This window comes from Lithobates pipiens, unplaced genomic scaffold (assembly GCF_037356315.1).
Source record: "Lithobates pipiens isolate NorthernLeopardFrog02 unplaced genomic scaffold, aLitPip1_a1.2 Scaffold_19, whole genome shotgun sequence".
In the NCBI taxonomy this organism is placed as follows: Eukaryota; Metazoa; Chordata; class Amphibia; order Anura; family Ranidae; genus Lithobates; species Lithobates pipiens.
In genome coordinates, this window is record NW_027507764.1 from 518690008 (window position 1) to 518700533 (window position 10526).

The 10526-nt window shown below is 46.5% G+C and overlaps 5 pseudogenes; all 5 read right to left on the reverse strand.

Annotated features, from left to right (window-relative positions):
- Window positions 1-1511: 1511 nt before the first annotated feature.
- Window positions 1512-1630, reverse strand: LOC143999177 (5S ribosomal RNA; annotated as a pseudogene).
- Window positions 1631-1950: 320 nt separating this feature from the next.
- Window positions 1951-2069, reverse strand: LOC144000131 (5S ribosomal RNA; annotated as a pseudogene).
- Window positions 2070-2169: 100 nt separating this feature from the next.
- Window positions 2170-2288, reverse strand: LOC143999154 (5S ribosomal RNA; annotated as a pseudogene).
- Window positions 2289-3044: 756 nt separating this feature from the next.
- LOC143998929 (5S ribosomal RNA) lies at window positions 3045-3163 on the reverse strand (annotated as a pseudogene).
- A 160-nt stretch (window positions 3164-3323) lies between these two features.
- LOC143998726 (5S ribosomal RNA) lies at window positions 3324-3442 on the reverse strand (annotated as a pseudogene).
- Window positions 3443-10526: the final 7084 nt, after the last annotated feature.

The window sequence follows — 10526 nt, forward strand, 5'->3', positions numbered from 1 at the left end:
GACATTTCCTTCACGGCAGTAACAAACAAAAGGTCTGTAATAGACCTCTGACCCCCTTTGAAAAACTTTGTTCTTCCACCACACCTCTGACGCACCTCATATCCTTAACTCACTCTCTTCTTTACCAAAAGTACATCCCCGGTGATTCTTTGGCTTGCAAGGCATGGGAGAAAGACCTTAATCTCTCTATCTCTAGTGAAGATTGGGAAAATATTTTTCTCCGTATTCATAAAGGCACTCTAAATGTATCCACTCAGGAAAATGGGTTCAAACTTCAATGCCGATGGTACAGAACCCCTGCTCTGATCCACTCTTGGGATGTTCAAGTTTCTGATTTATGTTGGAGATGCCACAATCAACGTGGCACTCTATTGCACCTTTGGTGGCTCTGCTCGACCATCCAACCTTTTTGGAATGCCGTACATTCACTTGTTACCAAAATTACAGGTACAACGCTGCCCTTTCAACCATCTCTCTATCTTTTGCACCATGATGCTTCCCTTCAAACTTCTTACTGTAAGTCTCTTACTCTTCACTTAATTAGTGCAGCCAAACAATGCATCCCAATCCATTGGAAGTCTGCTACTGTTCCCTCTGCCAGAGATTGGATTCGGAGAGTAGATAAAATAGCTCAACTGGAGGAACTCATTCACATCAATACTGACACACCGACCAAATATGCCTCGAAATGGGCCCCTTGGCAGCTCTTCAGAACTTCTGATGACTTCCACCGTCTGACACAACCTTCTACATAACCCATTATACTTTAATAGGAACTCTCGTAACCTGTTGTTCCCTAGACCCTTTCTATATGGACCGGTTTCATAGTACCTATTGTACCACCACCCATACCACATAACCCTCAGATAGTTTCTTTCACATGCAGCAAGATCTCCAGACGGCGAGTGGCGGAGTACCTTCTTGTAGACCCACCTAACAGCCTAACTTGCCTACCCACTTGGATACAGTCTCCACTCTCACCCATATACCTTCCTGCACCTTTTTTCCCCCCTTATCCTCTCTTTTTCTCCTCCCTTCCCTTCCCCCCCCCCTTCGCAAGCCCTATATATCCCTATCCTCACAAGATGTAAAACCCCTCTCTAATTTTCTATCTATCTATCTAGCTCTCTATCGATCTATCTCTCTATCTATTACTTCCCCCTCCCTAACCTACCTCTCCCCTTTTTTCTGTTTTTGCCTACCTTGCATCGATACTCTCTCCTTATGCTCATTGTTGAACCCTTTTCCATAATCATTGATCAGGGAGTTGTACCTTTTTTCTTTCCGCCTCGTGTAATTACTGATCTTTGTCAATATGTCTGGTACCTTGAGCAGATAACCTTATGTTGCAGTTATCTATGTTTACAGTGAGATACTTAATATTATCTGATCGCCTGTATTGTTGGCTTACTCGCTGTTATGTTAATCAGTTCTTGGTTGTCATTTTTTCTTCTTCCCTGTATGTTGTTTTTTCCGAAAACAATAAAAATCCTTGGAAAAAAAAAAAAAGAAGCCTACAGCACCTAGTATTCCCAGGTGGTCTCCAATCCCGGTACTAGCAAGGCCCGACCCTGTTTAGCCTCTGAGATCAGAGGAGATCGGGTGCTTTCAGGGTTTTGTGCCCATAGGCAATCTCTTTGGGCACTCTCAACCCTCTTGACAAATGCCAAGATAGTCACCTTGAGATACAAGTGAAAAAAGACAGGTCAATGTCAACAACATAAAAAGAAGAATATGGCACCTGGTATTCCAACACCATCTTCCATACGGGTACTAACTAGGCCCAACCCTTCTTAGCCTCAGAGATGAGAAGAGATAGGGCTCTTTCAGGGTGATGCTGCTGTAAGCGATCTCTTTGGGCACTCTCAACCCTCTTGACAAATGCCAAGCTGGTCACCTTGGGAAACAAGCGAAAAAAAAACACGAATCAACGGCAACAACATAAAAAGAAGCCTACAATAACTGGTATTCCCAGGTGGTCTCCCATCCAGGTACTAACCAGGCCTTACTCTTCTTAGCCTCCAAGATCAGACAAGATTGGGTGCTTTCAGAGTGATGTGGCCATAGGCAATCTCTTCAGGCACTCTCAACCCTCTTGACAAACACCAAGATGGTCACCTTGGGAAACAAGCTAAAAAAAAACAGGTCAACGCCAACAACATAAAAAGAAGCCTACGACACCTGGTATTCCCAGGCGGTCTCCCATCCACGTACAAACAAGGCCCGACTCTTCTTAGCCTCCAACATCAAACGAGATTGGGTGCTTTCAGGGTGATGTGCCCGTAGGCAATCCCTTCAGGCACTTTCAACCCTCTTGACAAATGCCAAGATGGTCACCTTGGGAAACAAGCAAAAAAAAAAAAAAGTCAATGCCAACAACTTAAAAAAAAAGCCTATGGCATTGAGAAATCCCAGGCGGTCTCCCATCCAGGTATTTACCAGGTCCCAACCCTGCTTAGCCTCTGAGATCAAATGAGATTGGGCTCTTTCAGGGTGATGCGGCCATAGTAGATTTTTTCAGGCACGCTCAACCCTCTTGACAAACGCCAAGATGGTCACCTTGGGAAGCAAACAAAAAATCAAGTCAACGCCAACAACATATAAAGAAGCCTACAGCACCTAGTATTCACAGGCGGTCTCCCATCCAGGTATTAACAAGGCGCGACCCTTTCTAGCCTCTGAGATCAGAGGAGATTGGGTGCTTTCAGGGTGATGTGCCCATAGACAAGCTCTTTGGGCACTCTCATCCCTCTTGAAAAATGCCAAGATAGTCACTCTGGGAAGCAAGCGAAAAAAAAACAGGTCAACGCCAACAACATGAAAAGAAGAATACGGCACCTGGTATTCCAAGGCCGTCTCCCATTCAAGTACTAACTAGGCCCAACCCTGCTTAGCCTCTGAGAGCAGACGAGATTGGGCGCTTTCAGGGTGTTGTGCCTGTAGGCAATTTCTTTGTGCATTCTCAACCCTCTTGACAAATGCCAAGATGGTCACCTTGGGAAAAAAGGGAAAAAAAACAGGTGAAATCCGACAACATAATGAGAAGCCTACGGCACCTGCTATTCCCAGGCTGTCTCCCATCCAGGTACTAACCAGGCCCATCGCTGCTTAGCCTCTGAGATCAGATGAGATTGGGCTTTCTCAGGGTGATTTGGCCGTAGGCACTCTCTTTGGGCACTCTGAAGCCTCTTGACAAAGGCCAAGATGGTCACCTTGGGAAACAAGCTAAAATAAACAGGTCAAAGCCAAAAACATAAAAAGAAGCCTACGGCATCCGGTATTCCCAGGTGATCTCCCAATCAAGACACTAACCAGGCCAGATCCTTCTATGGCACCTGGTCTTCCCAGGCAGTCTCCCATCCAGGTACTAACCAGGCCTGACACTGCTTAGCCTCTGAAATCAGACGAGATCAGGTACTTTCAGGGTGATGTGGCCGTAAGCGTTCTCTTCAAGAGACGCCCAACCCTCTTGACAAACGCCAAGATGGTCGCCTTGAGAAACAAGCGAAAAAAAACAGGTCAAAGTCAACAACATAAAAAGAAGCCTATGGCACCTGGTATTCCCATCCAGGTACTAACCAGGCCCGACACTGTTTAGCCTCCGAGATCAGACGAGATTGGGCGCTTTCAGGGTGATGGGGCCGTAGGTGATCTCTTCGGGCACTCTCAACCCTCTTGACAAATGCCAAGATGGTCACCTTGGGAAACAAGTGAAAAAAAAAACAGGTCAAGGCCAATAACATAAAAAGAAGCCTACGGCACCTGTTATTCCCAGACGTTCACGCATCCTGTTATTCCCAGACGTTCTCCCATCCTGGTATTAACCAGGCCCGAAACTGCTTAGTCTCCGAGATCAGACAAGATCGGGTGCTTTCAGGGTGATGGGGCCGTAGGTGATCTCTTTGGGCACTCTCGACCCTCTTGTTAAACGCCAAGATGGTCACCTTGGGAAACAAGCGAAAATAAACAGGTCAACACCAACAACATAAAAAGAAGCCTACGGCACCTGGTATTCACAGATGGTCTCCCATACAGGTATTAACCAGGCCGTACACTGCTAGGCCTCTGAGATCAGATGAGATTGTGCGCTTTCAGGGTGATGTGGCCATAGGTGTTCTATTCAGACACTCTCAACCCTCTTGACAAATGCCAAGATGGTCATCTTGGGAAACAAGTGAAAAAAAAACAGGTCAACGCCAACAACATAGACCCTGGCAGTCTCCCATCTGACCCTGACCCTGCTTAGCCTCTGAGATCGGGCGCTTTCAGGGTGATGTGGCCTTAGGCAAACGCTTCAGGACATACTCAAAACTCTTGACAGATGCTAAAATGGTCACCTTGGGAAACAAGCGAAAAAAAAAACAGGTCAAAGCCAACAATATAAAAAGATTCCTACGGCACCTGTAATTAGGTACTATCCAGGCCGGACCCTGCTTAGCCTCTGAGATCAGATGAGATCGGGCGCTTTCAGGGTGATGTGGCCGTAGGAGATTTCTTTGGGCTCTCTCAGCCCTCTTGACAAATGAAAAGATGGTCACCTTGGGAAACAAGCGGAAAAAAAAACATGTCAACGCCAACAACATAAAAAGAAGCCTACGGCACCTGGTATTCCCAGTCGGTCTCCCATCCAGTTACTAATCAGGCCTGGTTGGTCTGGGAAGTTCCTGGGAAGAGTCAAGAGGGAAACAATGTCGGTTCTTTTGGAAGCCCCGGCTTGGCTTAGGCGACCGTGGTACGCAGAGATCATGAAGTTGGCAATAGGCAGGCCGTGGATCTTCTGCCCAGAATTAGGCGCACCAGATCCACAATGGCCAAGGCTTTTGGCCTTGGTAGAAACACCTTGCCCTGAGCGGTGTCGATAACCATACCCAGGTATTCCAACCTGGTAGCAGGCTGTAGGGACGACTTTTCTAGGTTTATAATCCAACCTAGGCGTTCCAGGTGTTCTAGCGTTCTGGTAACACTGTGGTTCAGGAGCGCTACTGTTTTCTCTATGAGAAGCAAATCGTCTAGATAAGCCATGACGGCTATACCCTGAGCTCTTAGGTTCGCCAAGAGAGGGTCCAGAATCTTTGTGAAGACTCGAGGGGCCGTAGCGAGCCCGAACGGCAAGGCCACAAATTGAAAATGGTGCCGCTCTACCACAAACCTTAGATACTTTTGGTGTGCGGGAAATATTGCCACATGGAGATATGCATCCTTGATGTCTATTGATGCCATAAACTCTCCCCCTTGCAGGGAGGAGACCACAGTGCGAATTGACTGCATTCGGAAGGACCGGATGCGTAAAAAACGGTTCAGATCTTTCAGATCCAGGATAGGTCTGACACTTAAATTTGGCTTTGGAACGGTGAAGAGATTCGAGTAAAACCCTGAACCCTACGGATCTTAAACTATTCACTAAGATCATAGCCATGAGGCTACAATCATACATCCCAGATCTGATACACCTTGACCAGGTAGGCTTCGTACCCACCAGAGAGGCTAGAGACAACACCACTAAAGCCTTGAACCTGCTGTATACTGCTAACATGGAGAACAGGCCAAGTGTCTTTCTCAGCACGGACGCTGAGAAAGCCTTTGACAGGGTTAGCTGGGATTTTATGTCTGCCACACTACGCCACATAGGACTGGGCAACACCATGTTAGGGTGGATCCAGGCCATATATACCACACCATCGGCCAGGGTTAGGGCCAATGGGGTGCTGTCCGAACCTTTCCGGATCATGAACGGGACGCAACAGGGATGCCCGCTTTCACCTCTCTTATTCGCGCTCTCCCTCGAACCGTTCCTCTGCCACATTAGATCAAATCCGAACATAGCGGGCATCGTGGTTAAACACACCCAACACAAAGTTTCGGCCTACGCTGACGACCTGTTGTTCTCAATCTCCAACCCAGTGGTATCCCTTCCAAATTTGATGGGGGAATTCGAAACGTACGGGACGCTCTCAAATTTTAAAATTTATTTCGCCAAGTCTGAGGCAATGGGCGTGGGGATACCGGCGGCGCAGCTTACCCACCTCCAAGCTAGCTTTACCCTGAAGTGGACGAACAGGGCTCTGAAGTACCTCGGTACGTATATCCCACATACACTCTCGAAACTGTATGAGTATAACTTCCCTCCGCTACTGTTGGAAATAAAATCACTTTTGTCCAAATGGCAGTCGGGTATGCACTCCTGGATGGGATGTTGTAACATCTTAAAGATGTCCATCCTCCCGAAAATTCTCTACCTGATGCAGGCCCTACCTATACATATACCTTCCGCCTTCTTTAAAAGGGTTCGATCTGCATTCACAGAATTCGTATGGGCGAAAAAAAGACCTAGACTCGCTCACAAACTCTTGGTGCTCCCCAAATTACGTGGCGGTCTAGCCCTACCAAATATACGAGCCTACTATCAGGCGGTTCATCTGGGGAGGCTCATAGACTGGTGCCGCCATCAGGACACCAAGCTGTGGGCCCAGCTGGAACAGGCACAAAGTGTGATTCCACTCCGGAGGATGCCATGGTGCTACTCGGATTTGCCGGGTGTGATCAAACGTCACCCACTGATTGGTAACTCGGCGAAGGTCTGCGCTCGGGATAGTTTCGCAAACGCCCCTTTCCTCCCCAAACTCCCCCCTGTACCCCATCATAGGCAACCCGTTATTTACTCCAGGTCTTTACGATGGGAGTCTTCGGAACTTGGGGGAGGCGGGAATACATCAAGCATCCCACTTTAGTGCAGGGGGGTGCTGGAAAACGACGGCGGAGTTACTAGACCCTGCGGGCCTGTTCCGACTAGACTTCCTGAGGACGCTCCAACTTCCATTTCCTCTCTACGATCCCACCCCCCCGGGGAGACGCTCAGACGCTAACGGCCCTGGAGGTGCTCTGCACTGACGCAGGTGTCCTGTCACACACACTTTCACTGACTTATAATCTTCTAAACTCTCCCTCAGCAGACTTTATTCCTCCGGGCCTACTTAAATGGGAGAAAGAGTTAGATTGCCAATTCAACAGCACCAAGAGACAGCGTATACTCAGATTTGCCCACAAATCTTCGATCTGTGCCAAGATCCAAGAAACAAATTACAAAATTATCTCACGTTGGTATAGGACCCCTTCATTACTCCATCAGCTCTACCCAAATACATCAGACCTGTGTTGGCGATGCCTCGCAGACAAAGGGACTCTGCTGCATATCTTTTGGTCATGTCCGAAACGCACACACTTTTGGAAAGTGGTGCGGGAGACAATTCAAGAATTCACGGCCCTGCCTCTCACAGACGACCCAGCTCTTTATCTCTTGCATGCCTCCGACGTACCCGACAGGAAATACCAGAAATCGGTGATCCGCCACCTACTTGATGCGGCTAAGGCCTGCATACCACTCCATTGGAAATCGCCTCTCCCGCCGACCATTGACGTCTGGCTGCGTAAAGTGGAGGACATTAGGAAAATGGAGGATCTTATCCTCACAGCGCAAAATAGAGAGGAGACTTTCACTAAAACCTGGCAAGGTTGGACTGCGTTCATATACTCGGCTGAGGGCCAGGCCCTGAGACAGGTGGACACAGAAGGGTGATACTGTATGCAACACCCAAGATCCGCTGAGCCTGGGGGCCATAGGGATGGGCCCCACATCTGTAATTCAGTATGGTCATATGCGCACTCCATGATTGGGTAGCACACCTTGCTCTCCCCCTTCTTACATTCCCTCCCCCCTTTATACCCCATACTCGATTTACCCCCCTGTCTTCTCTTCGCCCCTCTGTCCTTCCCTCCCCAATGCTTCACCTATTCCCCCCCCCCCCCCCCGTACACTGGCAGTGGTATCGATAGGGATACCTAGTTAGTTTAAAAAGAAACTGGGAAGTGAGACCACAGGATGACGTGAAATCCCAAATCCACATACTGCTGTTTATTCTTCTTGGCGATAATGCCAGCAGGTTATTGATGTTGTACTTCAGATATTGCCTCGCTATCAGTAAACTATGTGGAAAGTTTGTACTCTGTTGGTCTGTGTGGACCTATTTCCTGATATAAATAAAAAAAAAAAAAACCCTGAACCCTGTTCTTTTGGGTCCACTTCTACTATCACCCCCTGGGATCTTCTGCCCCTGGACCCGGCCTTGAGCCTTTCCTGTAGAGGGGGGTTGAGAAGGCTGTCGCCACTGCTTAGAGCTTGATGCTCCGGGAGAGAGAGAACGCCTAAATGATGGACGTTTGCTCCTTTTGACTGGAAGGAGAGTAGATTTACCCCCTGAAATTTTTTGGACGAATTTGTCTAATTCTTCTCCAAACAAACGTTCCCCTTTAACCACTTCAGCCCCGGACCAATTAACAGCCTAAGGACCAGAGGTCTTTTTACAATTTCGCACTGCACTGCTTTAACTGGTAATTGCGCGGTCATGCAATGTTGTACCCAAACGGAATTTGCGTCCTTTTCTTCCCACAAATAGAGCTTTCTTTTGGTGGTATTTGATTGCCTCTGCGATTTTAATTTTTTGCAATATAAATGGAAAAAGACCGAAAATTTTGAGAAAAAAATATATTTTCTACTTTTTGTTATAAGAAAAATCGAATAAACTAATTTTTAGTCATACATTTAGGGCAAAATGTATTCAGCCACATGTCTTTAGTAAAAAAAATGTCAATAAGCGTATATTTTTTGGTTTGCGCAAAAGTTATAGCGTCTACAAACTATACATTTTCTGGAATTTACACTGCTTTTAATTTATGACTGCCTATCTTATTTCTTGAGGTGCTAAAATGGCAGGGCAGTACAAACCCCCCCCCAAATGACCCCATTTTGTAAAGTAGACACCCCAAGGAAATTTCTGAGAGGCATGTTGAGCCCATTGAATATTTTTTTTTTGTCCCAAGTGATTGAATAATGACACGAAAAAAAAAAAAGTTTACAAAAAGTTGTCACTAAATGATATATTGCTCACACATGCCATAGTTATATGTGGAATTGCACCCCAAAATATATTCTGCTGCTTCTCCTGAGTATGGGGATACCACATATGTGGGACTTTTTGGGAGTCTAGCCGTGTACGGCACCCCGAAAACCAATCACTGCCTTCAGGATTTCTAAGGGTGCAAATTTTTGATTTCACTCCTCACTACCTATCAGAGTTTCGAAGGCCATAAAATGCCAAAATAACACAAACCCCCCCCAAATGACCCCATTTTGGAAAGTAGACACCCCAAGGAAATTTCTGAGGGGCATGTTGAGCCCATTGAATATTTTTTTTTTGTCCCAAGTGATTGAATAATGACACAAAAAAAAAAAAGCTTACAAAAAGTTGTCACTAAATGATATATTGCTCACACATGCCATAGTTATATGTGGAGTTGCACCCCAAAATATATTCTGCTGCTTCTCCTGAGTATGGGGATACCACATATGTGGGACTTTTTGGGAGTCTAGCCACGTACGGCACCCCGAAAACCAATCACTGCCTTCAGGGTTTCTAAGGGTGCAAATTTTTGATTTCACTCCTCACTACCTATCACAGTTTCGAAGGCCATAAAATGCCAAAATAACACAAAACCCCCCCAAATGACCCCATTTTGGAAAGTAGACACCCCAAGCTATTTACTGAGAGGCATGTTGAGTCCATGAAATATTTTAAATTTTGCCACAAGTTGCAGGAATATAAAAAAATTTTTTTTTTGCACAAAGTTGTCACTAAATGATATATTGCTCACACATGCTATGGGCATAAGTCAAATTACACCCCAAAATTAATTCTGCTGCTTCTCCTGAGTACGGGGATACCACATGTGGGGACTTTTTGGGAGCCTGACCACGTACTGGACCCCGAAAACCAAGCACTGCCTTCCGGATTTAAATATAAAACACTACCAAAAAAACTGTTAGCGATTGCAGGGATCAGGCCTGACTCTGCGATCGCTGTAGTTATGTGTTTAGTGTTTTGTAAGTGACAGTGATCGATCGATACTGCACTTGGGTGGGCTGGGCGGAGGGGCAAAACGCAGGTGCTAGCAGGTATCTGTGCTGATCCCGCTAACAATGTGTTTTTTTGGAACCCTAAACTGCTGGGGACGCTAGTATAGATCTGATCAGATCAGATATTGATCTGTTCAGATTCTATACCACTACGGGAGGTGTATGCTTTGAGCGTGGGTGTTAGCGATACTGGCACTAACCTAGCACTGCCTGGGGCGACGCAGACCCTGACCCTAAAACCTAATTGATATCACCCACCGGGTGATCAGGGGGTTAAACCTTTATTGGGTAATAAATGGTGGGTGCCCTGATGCTATAAAAAGCAAACTAACTAACCAGAGTCACCTGTAACACTTATACAGTGATCACTGGTGAAAGGGTTAACTAGGGGCAATCAGGGGGTTCAAATTTTTATTAGGTAGTATATGGGGGTCCCTGGCGCTATATAAAAACCTGACGGGGAACCTAAATAACTAACTGGCTAACCAGCGTCGCCAGTGACACTTATACAGTGATCGCTGGTGAAAGGGTTAACTAGGGGCAATCAGGGGGTTAAAAC